An 18,149-nucleotide genomic window follows, 5' to 3' on the forward strand; every position below is an offset into this window, starting at 1 on the left:
ACTGATTGAAGGGAGTCTGGTGCTATGGTCGCTGCCAAGAAGTTGGGGGCGCAGCCATTCAGGACTCAGGGCACAGTTACACATGTGGGATCGCCTTGTGTTGAATAGGGTTATTTGGCACCACGTGTCGCCAGTCTTCCACAGTGAAGGTAGGAGGCAGTGGTCAGCAAAGGCCAACAGACACGTGGTGTTGACTTGAGCTGCACAGATTGGGAGCATTTGGTCTTCTTATAATTGTGAGCCCTGCTGTCCGCAGTGTAGATCAAAAGCAGTAGACAGAACAGACATAAGTCTGCGGTGCTGTGCCGCTGGGTTCGCAGAGGGCTTGTGTGGAGAAGGCCCGCAGTCATGGCGGCAGCCACGTGCCAGGGTGAGGGCCGCCGCTCTGGCAGACTCATTGGTCTTCCTACAAGTGAACCAAGGCAAGGGCCTAGCCTATTTATTCATACTCCTTCTGTGGAGTGGTGTACGTTGGACCAGCCCACTCTGCTTCCACTTCCAGGTGGGGACAACACAGCAACATAACCAAGATCTTCCCCACTGCCTGAGGTAACATGGTTGCATTCACTGTGCACTACACTACAAGTATCAATAGCATATCCCCACATGGAGAGGTTTGTGCTTTGCATAGTGGTCATCTGGCCTGGGGAACTGTACGTGTGATGATATTTCATCTCAGAACACTGTGCACTCTGTACTTTTCTGTAAACACTGCTCAAGGGTGAGACAGAAACTCATAAAACCCTTGTTACTACAGTTGGGTTTCAGACACAGTAGCCCGGCGTATATTTACTTGAGTCACTGTATGGGTGAATGAGTGGATGTGTGTGTAGAGCTAGAAATTAGTGAATGGATATGTACTAACTGGTATTGGTGTGCTTATGGTTTTGAAAATGATAGTCTGTATTTTAGAGTGGGTGTATCAAGTGTTATATAAAGGCTCTGATGAGGTGCATCAGATTTTTACATGGATGATATCATCAGTGATGTCATCAGTGATGTAATTTGAGATGTCATCAGTGATGTCACCGATCATGTCATGAATGATGTAATATGTCACTTCATCAGCAGTGCATTGCGGGGGTGCGAGTTATAGTTAGCTCAACTAACTATAACAGGAAATTTCCAACTAACTATAACGTCCCTGAAACCTATGCTTTCTTCAGTGAATATATGTGTGTATATATAAATATATATATATATATATATATATATATATATATATATATATATATATATGTATATCTAGTCTCATTTCAAGAAGTTGTAGGTCACGGGCGCTCAGGTTCATCTTAGTGCACTTTTAACCTGCGTCACACAGGACATTGCGATAATAAAAATAGTGAAAAGACTGATACTTTTTTCATATAAAAGCACAGTTTCAGTGAAGATAAAAAAATCAGTATTTAATTGACTTTGACCAGTCGTAAAAGAAAAAAGATATAACTTACTGTGCATTAAAATAAACAATTTGCTTGACTGTGACATGTGGTCATGTAGTGGGATGGCACATTGAAAACTCAAAGTAGCAAAGTTAATACATGGTCCATAGTTCCTCCCTGTTTGAAGACCAAGGAAAATGGTCGTTTTTAGTTTAAGTGCCCAATATGACCTTGTTGACCATATAACATGTCATCAATCATTATTAACCAGGTGGCAAATTTAGTGGAATCATATATATATATATATATATCACTGAAAAAACCATAGGTTTCACACAAGTTATAGTTAGGAATTAGCATTTAAAAAAACATATTAAATTCACTGAAAAAACCATAGGTTTCACACCAGTTATAGTTAGCTGGAAAGTTTACTGACATAAAACCATTGAAATTCCCACGTTATAGTTAGTTGGACTCACTATAACTTGCGCACCTGCAATGCACTGCTGATGACGTCACATATTACATCACTCATGACATGGCCAGTGACATCACTCATGACATCACTGATGACACCATCCAGTGAATGTGTGTCTTTCTGAAAAATAAATATGTTTTATATATGTAATGGTGGGATGCATTTACAAGAATGAGGAATGGAAGATGACTAGGAGTGAGTGAAGGGGAGTCACAGAGTGAAGGGATGAAGGGAGTGAGGATAATATAGAAGAATTGAGGGAACAGGAGTGAACTATAGAATAAATTGCACAACATGTTAGATAGTTTATTTTTGCTGTTCTCAGAATATATTGAATTTCACTAAAAACAGTGATTTCAAACTATTCATCATATGACAGTGGGAAAAAAACCACAATCTAAAAGATTGTGTTTAAAAAAACATATAAACTTAACCCCTTCGATGCTCATGATGAGCTCAGCTCGTCATGAGGCACAGTGGAGCTGTGCTGATGACGAGCTGAGCTCGTCATGAACAAGGGGCTTTTAAATAATTCAGCACTGGAGGAAAATTGCTCTAGCAGCCAAGGTGTTAAAAATCACATATGTACACTAATCTTTGATTCACTTACTTTTCCTTTATGCCAAATAGTACATCATGAAGGTCCTTTTCGTTGGAAATACTCTGCTGTTCTCTAAAACTTCCATTTGATCGACTTGCTATAAGAAAAGCTCCAAGAACATCTGAAATATGTCTCAATGTTTTCATTTCCTCCTTGTGTTAAGCCATGACTCTTTGCTCATTCCTTCACCTTTCCTTAAGGCCGAATAGTGTCAGATGTGTCAGTATGTTTTCAAATTACTCAAAACAAACTCTGAAATTACCGTTTTCCCGACGTTCCGAAAGAAAAGCTCATACAACATTTTCACAATGTTTAAATATTCATATTTCCATCTCTGGATCATTCATGTTCAACATTTTGTATAATACTGATATCACTTACTATAAGATCCACTTACAGTACCTATATGAGAACTTGAATTTTTATATTATCTTGATCACTTTTACTCACAAATATTTTAAACAGTAGACTAACTTTTATTACCTGCTCCCGTCTTCATAGGCCAATTACCTTTACTTAAATTTTGGTTCTAAAAACACTAGGCAAGAATTTTTTAAGTCAAAAGGCAAACGTTGTTTGAAAGTCAAATGTGTATCATTAGAGTACGTCCAGACTTTTCGACATTTTAAATAAGCTGTATAATGCCCTGATGTTGTCGAAGGACCGTCATGATAAATAATAGCTACAGTTGCAAAGGTTCTTCTTGAAATTGATAACTGAGAAGCCACGAAATTTTTAATAGGCGTTGTCAATTTAGTTCCATCAGGTCTACATCGTTGGAACATTAAAATAACATACTGACCATAAGTTTGTATAAATAATGTGGACAGCATTGGACACTTACATTGGGTACACACCATATTATGATCAGCTGCTTTAAGTAGATTATTAAAAGACACTGATTTGCAGTCTGGTAAAGTCAAATATATAAATCTTTCAGTGTCAATTCTAGTACTACTTGATAAACTACAATTGTCGCAGTCATGCTGCCATTGATAAGAAAGGCTAAAAAGATTTTCTACATCTACACCTTCATCTTCCAATACACCAAACATATACATTAAAAATTCCTGACAATCCTGCTGAATATTCTGTGAATTTTTTTTTGGACCAGAACATATGCCTAAAAGATTTCGAATTTCTGAAACACTTTCTATTTTTGGTCTATCACTGCTACATTTCTCAAACACAGAATTCAATAAACCGCAGAATCTTTGATCCCGATTCTCAACAATCTGTTCTTGTAAAGTTTGAAGAAAAAAAACAACATTAACCACTACATTAGCATAGCAGTTGACACTAGAACTGTTTTCAAACTGAAATCCAACATCTTCAACAGAATCTTTTTTCTTTCTGCTTACAATTATAGTTTCATCTACTTTTTGTCTTTTTGCTACTACCTCACTGCAATTATTCTCATTTATTCTTTTTCGGTCTACCATACGTTTTTCAAGCAGAGGATATTGAGGCAAATGTGGAGCATACTCTCTTCTTAACCTATTGTATTTTTTAACACAATCTAGATCTGCACAAATCTTTGTCTCATCACACTTAATCAAGTACAATCCTGTTAAAGTTCTGACTCGTGATAATGCCACATATGCCATACCCTCTTTAAACACAGAACTTCCAATGTTCACCAAAGCACTATCTACACTCAAACCTTGAGATTTATGAATTGTCACCGCATATGCCAAACAAACAGGAAACTGTTTTCGGCGAACATATAAGTCTTTTACAAGCAAAAATCTAGCAGAACAAGAACTGATTTGTTGTACTTGCTCAATTCCATCAAATTTAATTTTTAAAAATTCAATTCCATCTTTATTTCTATAATTCACAAAATCAACAACATGACCCATTGCTCCATTTACCAGACCTCTTTCAACATTTAAATTTCTTCTCAAAATGATATGACAGTTTAAACACACATTCAGAGTCTTTTCAAAACCAGCAGTTTTAGATATACTCTTCTCTAATGAATCCAATTTTGATTTCAAATTTTCTGACAAAATAATTGTTGCTCCCATATGCTCTACTTTATCTATAGCTTCCAGTTTCACAATCTCTTCATTTTCTAATTTTAACATTTTGTTGTTGAAAATGGAACATTCTTGCAGAGTTGGCATCCAACATATCCCATATTTGTTCTCAGTAATTTTCTTAAAAATATTCTCTGAAAGAATGTTTTCATTTGGATACAAATTTGAAATTAATCGTGCATGTAAAGCTTCTTTCCCATGCTCACTTAGTTCTCTGATTCTTACATCTTGTAGAATATTTTTATATTCTTCATCCTTTGCCTGTCGCATATTTTGAAGCAGTTCTGCATATTTGAAATATAACCATATATTAACGTTTCCAATGCTTCCTAGGGACTTCCTGGTATCTTCATGCGTGAGCATTTTAAACACTGGTTGTCCTTTCACTGGAGTCAACTGCAGTAGATCTCCAAAAACAATAATGTGTTTCCCTGCAAATAACACATCATACTCTGTCCTAAGAATTTCTTGCATTCTCAAATTCACAAAAGCAAGCATTAGATTTGAGACAATGCTTACTTCATCAATGATAAGAAGTTTCATTTTCTTCAGGACTCTGGAAACTTAAAAGCACGCATCTCCAGATAGCTTGTTGTATTGCAATTTATTATCATGCTCAACTGGTAGCATCAGTAAACGATGTAGAGTAATCCCTTTAATGTTATGTGCTGCCAGCCATGTTGGAGCGGTTACAACACAAGACAGCGGTGATTCAGTCCTTTTCTGCAGATAAGTTGCAATTGCTTTAATCAGAAAACTTTTTCCAGTTCCCGTTTCTCCACTCACGTACAGTCGGACAGGCTTAAATGATGTACATGCAAAAAACACAGTTGATGGACAGAATGTAGAACAATGTCATACATTCACCCCAGTACAAGGATCTGGGCCTAAATCCATCGTTTTTTTGCACTCCACACCACCCTGGGTTAGACACTAACTATATGCAAATCAGCTCTGACCCTGTGCCTCATGGGAACAGTCCAGTCCGAACTACCAAGCCATGTCTTTCCCAGACCGTAATCAAGCATCCAAGGACCGGTTTCTGGCTATCAGCCTTCATCAGCCTGGATAGCTTGACTCCAGTGGTGTGGAGAGCCTGGGACTCATGTCTAAGTATACCCAGCACACTCGGGGGCGAAAATTGCAAAAAACACAGTTGATGGACAGAATGTAGAACAATGTCATTCATTCACCCCAGTACAAGGATCTGGGCCTAAATCCATTGTTTTTTTGCACTCCACACCACCCTGGGTTAGACACTGGCTATATGCAAATCAGCTCTGACCCTGTGCCTCATGGGAACAGTCCAGTCCGAACTACCAAGCCATGTCTTTCCCATACCGGAATCAAGCATCCAAGGACCGGTTTCTGGCTATCAGCCTTCATCAGCCTGGATAGCTTGACTCCAGTGGTGTGGAGAGCCTGGGACTCACGTCTGAGTATACCCAGCACACTCGGGGTGAAAATTGCAAAAAACACAGTTGATGGACAGAATGTAGAACAATGTCATACATTCACCCCAGTACAAGGATCTGGGCCTAAATCCATCGTTATTTTGCACTCCACACCACCCTGGGTTAGACACTGGCTATATGCAAATCAGCTCTGACCCTGTGCCTCATGGGAACAGTCCAGTCCGAACTACCAAGCCATGTCTTTCCCAGACCGGAATCAAGCATCCAAGGACCGGTTTCTGGCTATCACCCTTCATCAGCCTGGATAGCTTGACTCCAGTGGTGTGGAGAGCCTGCGACTCACGTCTGAGTATACCCAGCACACTCGGGTGAAAATTGCAAAAAACACAGTTGATGGACAGAATGTAGAACAGTGTCGTACATTCACCCCAGTACAAGGATCTGGGCCTAAATCCATCGTTTTTTTGCACTCCACACCACCCTCGGTTAGACACTGGCTATATGCAAATCAGCTCTGACCCTGTGCCTCATGGGAACAGTCCAGTCCGAACTACCAAGCCATGTCTTTCCCAGACCGGATTCAAGCATCCAAGGACCGGTTTCTGGCTATCAGCCTTCATCAGCCTGGATAGCTTGACTCCAGTGGTGTGGAGAGCCTGGGACTGACGTCTGAGTATACCCAGCACACTCGGGGTGAAAATTGCAAAAAACACAGTTGATGGACAGAATGTAGAACAATAGCATACATTCACCCCAGTACAAGGACCTGGGCCTAAATCCATCATTTTTTTGCACTCCACACCACCCTGGGTTAGACACTGGCTATATGCAAATCAGCTCTGACCCTGTGCCTCATGGGAACAGTCCAGCCCGAACTACCAAGCCATGTCTTTCCCAGACCGGAATCAAGCATCCAAGGACCGGTTTCTGGCTATCAGCCTTCATCAGCCTGTATAGCTTGACTCAGTGGTGTGGAGAGCCTGGGACTCACGTCTGAGTCCCCTTTTGTACCACTTTTGGCCGCCATAAGTGTGGCATGGTATGCTCAGACGTTAGTCCCTTGCTCACTTTGCCACTGGATTCAAGCTAGCCGGGCTGAAGACCGCTGGAATTTCAGAAACTGGTCCTCGGTATGCTCAGACGTGAGTCCCTTGCTCACTTTGCCACTGGATTCAAGCAAGCCGGGCTGAAGACGGCTGGAATGCCAGAAACCGGTCCTCGGAAGCTTGTTTCCGGTCCAGGGAAGACATGGCTTGGCAGTTCGGGCGGGACTGTTCCCATGAGGCACAGGGTCAGACTGATTTGCATATAGCCATGTCTGAACTGGGGTGGCAGAGTGGGCTAAAGAACGGTGATGGATTAAACCCAGATCTTTTGACTGGGTGTGAGTGTTTGATTGATTCAGATGCTCCGTACATCACCACCCCCTTTTGCACCGCTTTTGGCCGCCATAAGTGTGGCAGGGTATGCTCAGACGTGAGTCCCTTGCTCACTTTGCCACTGGATTCAAGCAAGCCGGGCTGAAGACGGCTGGAATGCCAGAAACCGGTCCTCGGAAGCTTGTTTCCGGTCCAGGGAAGACATGGCTTGGCAGTTCGGGCTGGACTGTTCCCATGAGGCACAGGGTCAGACTGATTTGCATATAGCCATGTCTGAACTGGGGTGGCAGAGTGGGCTAAAGAACGGTGATGGATTAAACCCAGATCTTTTGACTGGGTGTGAGTGTTTGATTGATTCAGATGCTCTGTCCATCACCACCCCCTTTTGTACCGCAAATGATGTACATGAGCACTCTTTTTTCTCATGACTGAATCCATGTTCAATCTGTTCTGTGACTTCGTCATATATCTGTTTCTGCTCAACGTTTAGTTGTTTCACCAAATCTTCTAAGTTAACTACATCCTCTTAAGCTTGTTCCATAGCTCTTTCCACCTCATCCATGGCAGTGGCAGCTTCATTTTGGATAATTGGTCCTCCTAGTGGATCCTGACTCAATGAAGTAAAACTCTGACTGTCTTGAGAACTGTCTCTAGCAATCTCTGCAGCAATTGTGGCTTCTTGCTCTATTTCTTCGTTCAACATTTGCAGATAATTTGGAAAAACAGGACATTCTATGGCATCCTTGGCTGCATTAAAAGAATCTTCGTAACAGAGAAAATCTCCAAGTAGTTCCTCTTCTGTATGCCATGGCTTAAAGAGTTGCAAAATAGCTAAATAGTAAAATTCCCTTTTGTCTGGAGATTCGCAACTCAATTTTCGATGATTAATCAAATGGCCTTTTCTCTGCTTCACTAGACATCCTTCACACCCAATGACAGCATATTTTCTATTATTGATATCTTCTGTGATGTTACTCTTATAACTATAGTTTTGCAGAACTTCCTACAAACAAGTGTTCTCAAGATGACTACTTCTATTTGGATAGTATGTATCCAACATGTTTGTCTTCAAAATGTCTGTACAGTTTGGTTCTTTCTCCGCCAAATACTCAATTTCTTGTACAGATTTCAAAACTCGGTTTCGTGTTGCAGCAAGACCTAGACTCACTCAAACGATTGTTCTAGATTTGGCATAGAGACTTGCTGATGATAACCGATCAGAACATTCATATGCTCCAATTTCTCGATGCAACAACATCTTCAGACTGAAACTGTATTATTTTTTACTTATACTCTTTGCATGTGAAATGTCCTCCCACATTTCCTTCAGTTCTGTCTTTTCTTTATTTGTGATGTAAGACGTCACATATCGAGCCACAGTAATAGAGTTGTAAGCAACGAACTGAATATCCATGTTGGCATTCCACATGGACAAAATCACTGGGTTGCAGTCGTTGATGTACTTGGACTCTTCCTTTCTTTTTAAATTATATGTATTTTTTGGTGATTTCCTAGTCACAGTATGTCGCAGAGAAGACATCAAATTATTTACTCTTCCTTTAGAAATCACTGGTCGTGGAAACCCGAAACAACATTTTGTGTAGAACTTGTCCTTGTTTCTGAATTTTCGATGACAGTACTTTCCACAGCGATGGGATTGAAAGCGTAAAACTTGTTGCCTTAAACTGTTTTCTTCAGTAGTTTTCGGAACAGCACATGTTGAATATTCTTCGATGAAACTCATCTCTGTGTCATCCGAATCAGTTCCAAATTTGGGTGCATCTTTAATCCATAACAACGTATGTATGTGAGGAGCACCTTTCGCTTGATACTCCTTTCTCCAAAAGAAATCCAAAATCTCTCCAAGGGGAGGATTTTTTTTGTTGGTAATAAAAGACATCATAGCTTCAAATCTATGATTGAAATATCTGCATACATTCACTGGATCCAAAGAACACAGTTCTCCAGGTGTTTTGAATTCTATATTTTGTATGTTTCCATTTGCCTCTCGTAGAAATTGAAGTAAGTTGTCCCATGCATACTCAGCACAGCTAAGAGTGAGGAACCATGTAGTAGTTCCTAAGTTTCTTAGCATACATTTCAATTCCCCATGACGATGGAACCAATACTCGTTTGTACCACGCTGACATGCCATGAGATTGATTAGCTGAGATTCCAAAATACTGTCTTGCAGATTGACTTTCTCCATAAAGTCCCTCGCCGAAACATTTTGCAGATGTGCTCCACTTTTCAGTATATGGTTCACTGCATAAGAAAGCCCAGACAAGTCACTTTCATACAGTAGATGAAACAAATACGGAATGCATTGACGAAACCTTGGATCTTCAGCATATAATCTTAAAGTCCGGTATTCAGCTGCAGGAATTTGAACTGGTCGATCGTCATATCGTCCACCTCGACCTGTTGGAAATAACTGTGGAAAACAACGAGCTTCCAAACTTTCTTCCCATACACTAATGGGACTTCCTTTTGCTGATTTCATTTGAAACAAGTCAATTGCATTCCCCATCTTTGGAATGCAAAGGATGAACAGAATAATGTTCATATATTTCTTCACTTCTAGACACATCAACTTTTTCAATTTGGCCGGCTGAACAATCACTGTCTTCTTCTGTAGCTGTTTCCTCTGCTCCAAAACATACATGTTTGTAGTACTGATTGTTTTTGACCAAATACAACGTTGCCTTTTTGACTTTCCTAACATCCACTAAATCTTGCCAGATTTTCTTACTCTTTGTCAGAACCCCATTAACTAGAATAACCAGAGGTTCCTCTTCCACTTTTTCTACACCAATTGTATCAATATTTTTCTTGAAATCTAGAGGCAAATAAACAACTCTTCCCTTTAATCTTCTCTGTAAATCTGAAGGAGGCAATTTCCCTATCTTAGGCTCCATGCGAACAATAGCCTGAAAAGGATGGACACATTGAATCAAAATAGATTCATAGGTATTTAAATCCATCAATTCAGAAGGAATGTCTACCAACTCAAGATCATTATGAACAGCTCTAGCAGGCATTCTGTTTTCATTTATTTTTTTAAAACAATAATTACAAATACGCTGATCAGAACTCAAATCAAAAGAATTCTCCACCAACAAATAAGTTGCAAAATCCTTCCATTCACTATTATTTTCCATTTCACTTTTTGCATATAAATCAACTAACCTAGTCTGAATCTTATAATGAGTCCGTCGACAACACACACAAGTAAAATTAGGTCTTTCACTTGATTTCACCTTAAACTTGGTAATTTCCTGGTCAAACTTTTCTGTACTTGAAATCTGTACATTGTCTTCCACATTACCTTCTATTACTGTGTCAATTTCTACACTGTCCTCTTTTTCACCAAAATAACAAAACTCAATTTCTTCACAAATGTTCTTCACATCTAATTCAGATCCATGCAAAAGAGCACTGTTTAACTGTTTAGGCTTAAGTGCTGGACTTTTTGCATAATACAACCTTCTCACTAATTTCCTCATTTTATTATGATGCACTGCTAACATCCTAAAATGATGAAAAACACTCTGACATACTTTTCTAGAAAGACAAGCCAGTGAATGCCCATGCAAACCTGTTTTTTCTCTCACTCTGCAAGGCTCTAAGTCTTGCAACATCTTCATTTTCTGTTTTAGACTTTTCTTACTATATGTACGTAAGAAATTACGAATCAAATCGATTGAATCCTGTCGCACACTACAAATACTACTACACTTCCAAATGTACACTGGACCCTTAGTACATCTCCCTAAAACTTCATCAGCTAACACCTCTTCTGCATCTCTAGACACAAGTTTCTCTTTTTCCATCGGACAACCGTCTTTCACCTCATATGCTCAACCACTGGTGTCAACTGCATGCACCAAAACATTCTCCTGGAAGTAACTCTCCTCATTAAAAAATGGCTCACAACTTAAACTATGCATCCATTCTCCAGAAAAAACTTCACAAAAATTAGTCCGATTAATTATTATTTTCCATCTACTGTTTAATTTGAAAACATTAATTGCCTTGTTATGTATCCTAATTCTATTGATTACTAAAATAAATATTTTTTTCCTAACTTCAAAAGCCTGATCAACAATCTTCTCTACACTTTTCTTTTTCTTGTAAAAAGCAGCTCTCGGTTTACCTTTCTTACATTTTTTAACAAATTTAAAACTACCCTATTGCGAAACATTAGTCTACGAATGTCCCTAAATTGGTTTTGCCTTCTATTCCAATACATACTATTCTCTCCTGCTCCAGTAGTAACATTTTGGGGGGCTTCTCCTTCCTTTTCAAATTTGCTCTCTCCTTCTGTATATTCACATTCCCATTAACATTTTTTTTTATCTACTTATGTTCCGAAAAAAAGACTTAGTTGTCTTACCCGGAGCTTTTTTGTGTCTTTTGAAGTATTTGTTGTAGGGGAGTGCTTTAATTCTGTTGCTGTTTTTGATTTATTTCCGCTTGGCATCTTTCCTTCTCCTCTTCCTTGAGGGCATATTTCCTTACTATTGAAATCTTGATTTCAATCTGTGGTAAAGAAAAAAATAACACATTATAGACCACTATTACCAAACAACAAAGCAATGACAATAAGCAAACGATATAAACACTAGTTTACAACATATCTAAGTTTATACCACAGCAACTATGTAACTAGGAGTAAGACAGAGAAAAAGAGCTAGAGGGAGTAACACAAAGAGACAGAGAGAGTCAGACAAAGAAACAGGTAGAGAGAGTAAAACATAGAGAATGAGTAAGACAGAGAGAGTTTATAATATGTTGTAAGACAGAGAAAGGATGTAATAGGGAGAGGGAGTAAGTCAAAGAAAGGGAGAAAGGGAGTAAGTCAGAAAAAGGGTGTAACAGAGTGTAAGACAGAGAGAGGGTGTAAGAGTATGTAAGACAGAGAGAGGGTGTTAGAAGGGGAGAGGATGTAAAATAAACTAAAACAGAGAGAGCCTGTAAAAGGGAGACAGAGAGAGTAGGTTTGAGAGAGGGTGTAAGAGGAAGTAAATCAGAGAGAGGAAGCAACAAGGAGTACGTCAGACAAAGGGTGTAACAGGAAGAGAGGAAGAGAATAAAAAAGTCAGAAAGAGGGAGAGAGGTTGTAAAACAGACAAAATGTGTAATAGGGAGTAAGTCAGGGAGAGAATGTTACAAAGAGAAAGGTTGTAAGATGGAGTAAATCAGGAAGAGGATGTAAGAGAGAGTATGACTTGGAAATTGCTGTAAAAAAGAGAGATGAAATAAATCAGAGACAGGGTGTATGAGAAAGTAAGTCAAAGAGAGAGTGTAAGAGAGTGTAACACGGAGTCAGGATTTAAAAAGGAATAAGTCAGAGAGAGGGTGTTAGAAGGGGACAGGTGGAAAAATAGAGTAAGTCAGGAAGAGAATATAAGAGAGACTAATACATTCTTGATAATGCTTGGTAAAGAAATGTTGGTGCATAAAGGAATTGTATTTTGTAAATGAGTGAGGTTTCAGTAGTATAATGAAATGCTTGTACATATGACCTGTGCTCTGTTTTTTTAAATGTTGTTTAAAAAAAAGATTTCGGGCACATGAATTGATTTTACATTATGGACAAGAATTAGATAGTATCTGCATGATTTAAAAATATATTAGCACATTTCACAATCATGTCACCTGTGTTTTCTCAGATTAGTAAGCAGATTGTGCAGATGAGGTGAGGCCTGTCCAGGGGTGCAGAGGAGGTGAGGCCTGTGTCCAATAGTGCAATGGACAGCACTCACCTCCTCTGACCCCTAGACAAGCCTCACCTCCTCCGTGCCCCCTGGACAAGCCTCAATGTATTAGATATAATAGATCATAACAGGATGCAGATGAGGTGAGACTTGACCAGAGGTGCAGATGAGGTGAGGCCTGTCCTGGGGAGCAGAGGTGGTGAGGCCTGTGTCTAAGAGTGCAGGCACTGGACTTCATGAAGCCTCTCCCCCACTGCACTCTTAGACACAGGCCTCACCTCCTTTGCACCCCTGGACAGGCCTCTCTCCCACTACACTCTTGAACACAGGCCTCACCTCCTCTGTACCCCTGTACAAGCCTCACCTCATCGCAACCCTGAACAGGCCTCACCTCATCTGCACCCCTGGACAGGCCTCACCTCATCTACACCCCTGGACAGACCTCACCTCATCTGCACAATCTACTTCCTAATCTAATGAAACACAGGTGACATGATTGTGAAAGGTTCAAATATATTTATTTAATCTTGCAGACACTATTTATTCCTTCTCAAAAATGTAAAAGCCATTCATTTCCCCCAAATCATTTTTTAAATAACATTTAGGAAACAGTGCGCAGGTCCTATGTACAAGCATTCAATTTCACTACTGAAACCTCACTATTTCACAAGATACAATTCCTCTCTCTTGCAAACATTGATACCAAGCATTATCAAAAAACATGACACAAACCAACAAGAAAGAAGCTCAATCTGCTTCCTAATCTGAGGTAACGCAGGTGACATCATTGTCAAAGGTTCAAATATATTTATTTAATCATGCAGACACTATTTATTTCTTCTCAAAAATGTAAAAGCCATTCCTTTACCCAAAATCGTTTTTTAAATAATATTTTAGAAACAGAGCACAGGTCCTATGTACAAGCATTCAATTTCACTACTGAAACCTCACTATTTCACAAAATATAATTCCTCTATCTTGCATATGTTGATATCAAGCATTTTCAAAAAACATGACACAAACCAACAAGAAAGAAGCTCAATCTGCTTCCTAATCTGAGGTAACGCAGATGACATCATTGTCAAAGGTTCAAATATATTTATTTAATCATGCAGACATTATTTATTCCTTCTCAAAAATGTAAAAGCCATTCATTTACCCCAAAATCTTTTTTTAAATAACATTTTAGAAACACAGCGCAGGTCCTATGTACAAGCATTCCATGTCACTACTGAAACTTCTCAATTTTACAAAATACAATTCCTCTATGCAGCAAAATCTTTTTACCAAGCATTATCAAAACACATGACACAAAGCAACATTAAAAAAAACACAATCTGCTTCCAAATCTTCTCCATAGAGCCTACAAGTCTCTATCTATTGTAAATCTGCCCAACTGTGTGTACTTTATGCACTTGCTTTCTTTCTTATTTAATAGTTTCTCTTGCTCCCTCTGCGAAATCCAACACCCTATCTGTGTAATGACCTGGAAATCCAAAGATCCACTTCACTGACAATGCAGTGGGTAGTTTGCGTCTCTCCAACCTTTCTTATTTTTAACGTTTCTCATCTTCCACTCAATCTACACATCATCCACACATCCACACATCTAATTGCTGCATTCCTTAGCTGTGAGTATCAACTATTCTTCTATTTTATATTCATATTCAAAGTGCAAGCCCTTTATCGAGCCTTTTTGTTGTAACCACTGTTCCAGGATTTCTGCTCATACACAGAACTGTGTATAAAGACTTAGGACCTCAGTGAAATATAGTGTACCAAAACCCACCTTACTACACAACCCCCCTACCAAACTAGCAATCAGTGACTCATTCGTTCTCCGCCCTAGAGCAAAAACACCAATGACTAGTCAACCCAGAATATGCGATTTAGATTACATGAAGTAAAGTGGATAACAAAAACACTCTTTCAATATACTCTTACACCAGTCAAAAACAAGATGTAAATAAAGACACGTGCAACTTTGAAATGTTAATTTCTAACGCCATAATCTCATGCACAAAACCTTAGAAAATGCAACCAAACATATTATCAGAAAAAAGGTTGTCAGCATTGTTACTATTCTATGAAATACCAACGGAAAAAGCATCCTATAATGCTAAAAGTAAACAAATTTAAAGTATACCTACATTCCACCCTCCCTACCTAGCAGATTAGTTTATAACTGCAGAAAGTTTCACAGGATTATATGGGCACACCAATACCTCTGGTACTCAGCAGTAGTTGATCACATTCAGTGCTCTACAAACTGTCAAGATACGAATGTTCTCCAACTGTGTGTAACTTTGCCTCCACAATGGATTATGAAACGTGCAAGTATCAGAGGTGGCCACAGCTCCATATGTATTTTTGCTTGATCGTGCGAGGATTATACTGAATAACAGACACAGTATTCAAGATAACCTTGATGTTCCATGCTCTCACTATACACACAAAACTTGCGTTGCAGTTTACAAATCTAGCATACCGAATTATTCTCATATAAAGCAAAATACTCAGTCTTCTCTAAACAATATCACAAGTATGTGTTGTGTGCAAAGCAGAGCAGGAAAGCAAAAATAGCGTGTAAGCTTCTAATAAACCCATGCTAACTTAACAGGCTGTGAGTGCAACGCTCAGCCCCACGGCACCCTTTCTTGATTAAAACACGTGATATAAATGTGGGCGAATTAGGAATGCAGAGTCCAAGCCTAAAAAGCATAGTGAAGTTCATATTTCCCCAAAAAAGTTATTCGCTCTTTGATAGAAAACAGTATCTAAATAATAAAGAATACATAGAAAAATCAAAGAGACTTAATCCAACAGCGTGTAAGCACAGTATGTAGCAACAGCCTCCAAGAGGAAGTCATTGTTCTCATCTGAAAACATTTCAGCCATCCAATGCAATAGTGGGAATGAACATACATGTTCCTCAACAACCGGAGCCTCTATCACCATCGGAGGAAAACTCGGGTCATCTTCAATGTAACTGCGTGCCAAGAACTCAAGCGCCGCTGCAAAAACATTCCAATGTCCCATTATTCCATGTGTCGCTGCTAAGGCCATAATACCGCCGCCAGAACAGAGCACGTCATGAACCAGTAAGGGGCTCATCAGCTGGTCATAATCCGCGTTGGGAGACACCATACTGCAGAGACACAAATCAGGAGCCCAGTCGAAATCACAGCTCAGGCAACGGAGCACAGGTTGAACGCATGTGAAAAAGGAAAATCGAAACGATAATCCATAAATTGCACTCAATGTAGTCAAAGGCAGCGCTCCATAGTAACTAAGCATTCGGTTGCGGAGCAGCAACAGCCGGGACATATTATCTTTTGCTGCAGGATGTGCATCCATATTTATGCAAACAAATTAATAAAAGCACACCGGCAACTAATGCGAGTATTAAGCGCAATCCACCAAAGATGTTGGAAAAAATCGAATGAAAAAATCCCAAAAAGACACCAAATATACTTTCTACAGAAGTCACAGGCCACTGCTTCTAACTTTAAAAAAGTAAGGTAACCCTGTAGTCAAGGACACATTAAAGATACTCTAAATTAACTCCCCAAAATTCAAGAGCACATCTGTATTTAATAAATCTTGCACTTCTGTGCGGGTGTTTGCTACATAAAGGACAAATGTTTCTGTACCAGATATAAGAGCAACCTCTTTTTGAGACAATAGCGCTCTTATACTACTCATTTGGTTGACTCTGCTTTCAAGGTCGAAATCGACAGCCAGATGGAAACATCCAGCTTCCCCTGCAGAGGAGTTAATACAACTTTTTTTTAATCAAACCACACGCTCAGTTACCGTAATCATGCAAGCGATGCCTGCTAACATTGCACAAGTATTTCCATTATTTCAAAGTAAATAACTCATGTTTCCAGTAAACTGAACGTTGTTATGATAGCAGGTGTCAGACTACCTTTCAAAACTCAGTCCAAATTAGGCGCATGTGGTATACAAGAGCCATGCAATTGTATGTGTCTACAAATTAAGGAGTGTTCTGGTACTATTGTGCAATCCTCGCCATTCACATAGACTTCTTTTCCCTCCCTCAGACACCTATATGTAAATAGTAATAACCAAGCTTTATGCAGATAACCACTCCCTAAACATCCGTATCTGCTTATAGCATAGTATTTCATGCAAACCTCAAATTTAACCAGGTTAAAAAATAACATTATGATACTGTGGATAAGCCACACACCTGAATTGGATCTCCAATGAGTGACCACTTCTAACCATTCTCATAGCGTGCCCTGTGCTCTGATCTGACAGTGAGAGAGTGATTGCACTATAGTTTGTACTGCTAATCATTCTCAGCATACGCTACGAATACGCTTCGAGGTTATGCGTCGCATCAAAGCTTCTGTGTGACGTCATGTACGGCGCCCTGTACAAAAAAGACGTAAATGTTTTTAATTGTTTAAAAACATATATTCATGTATTTAATGAGCATACTAACAGAAGACTTAATCTAGGATAATTATGTAATAATGTTTTTTTAAGTTTTAAAAATCCTATATTACTTCTGTATTGTATGAGTGCAGCTGCGTGCCCCTCCGCCTGGTACCCTATACTCCACCACGCCCAGACCCGGTTCATAAGTACGCGTGATCGTCACCACAAAACCATTAGCACGTATATCGCTTTTCCACACATGCTTTTACAACTAGTATGCATTTACCACACATGATATATGCATAATCTTCACAATGTTTTTTTGTTGACCAACACGTGTTGTAATGCCTGTGCCTTACATCTTTCAAATTAGTTTCTAGTTATACGTGTGACAAAGTCTGATAAGATCGGAGGCCAAGGACAAACACCGTGGTATCTGTGGCACGAAATCTCATCGATCACAGAGAAAATATGCGCAGGGTAAAATGAAAGTAACAGGTATAATAAAAATAACAGAGGAAAACTGCTAAAATGGCGGTTGGACGGAGTATGTAATCAACGTTTGGTGCCTCGGCACTACATTTCAAATAAATATACATACAATATGTTTATTAATATATTACAAAAGTATAGCACCGGATAACACACATGACCCGGGAAAAGAAAGCAGCAAATTTAATACCTAAAATCAGGAGAGGTTTGCTTGCCGAACTTGAAGAAAA

The sequence above is a fragment of the Lissotriton vulgaris genome, chromosome 5 (assembly GCF_964263255.1).
Source record: "Lissotriton vulgaris chromosome 5, aLisVul1.2, whole genome shotgun sequence".
NCBI classification, from domain to species: domain Eukaryota; kingdom Metazoa; phylum Chordata; class Amphibia; order Caudata; family Salamandridae; genus Lissotriton; species Lissotriton vulgaris.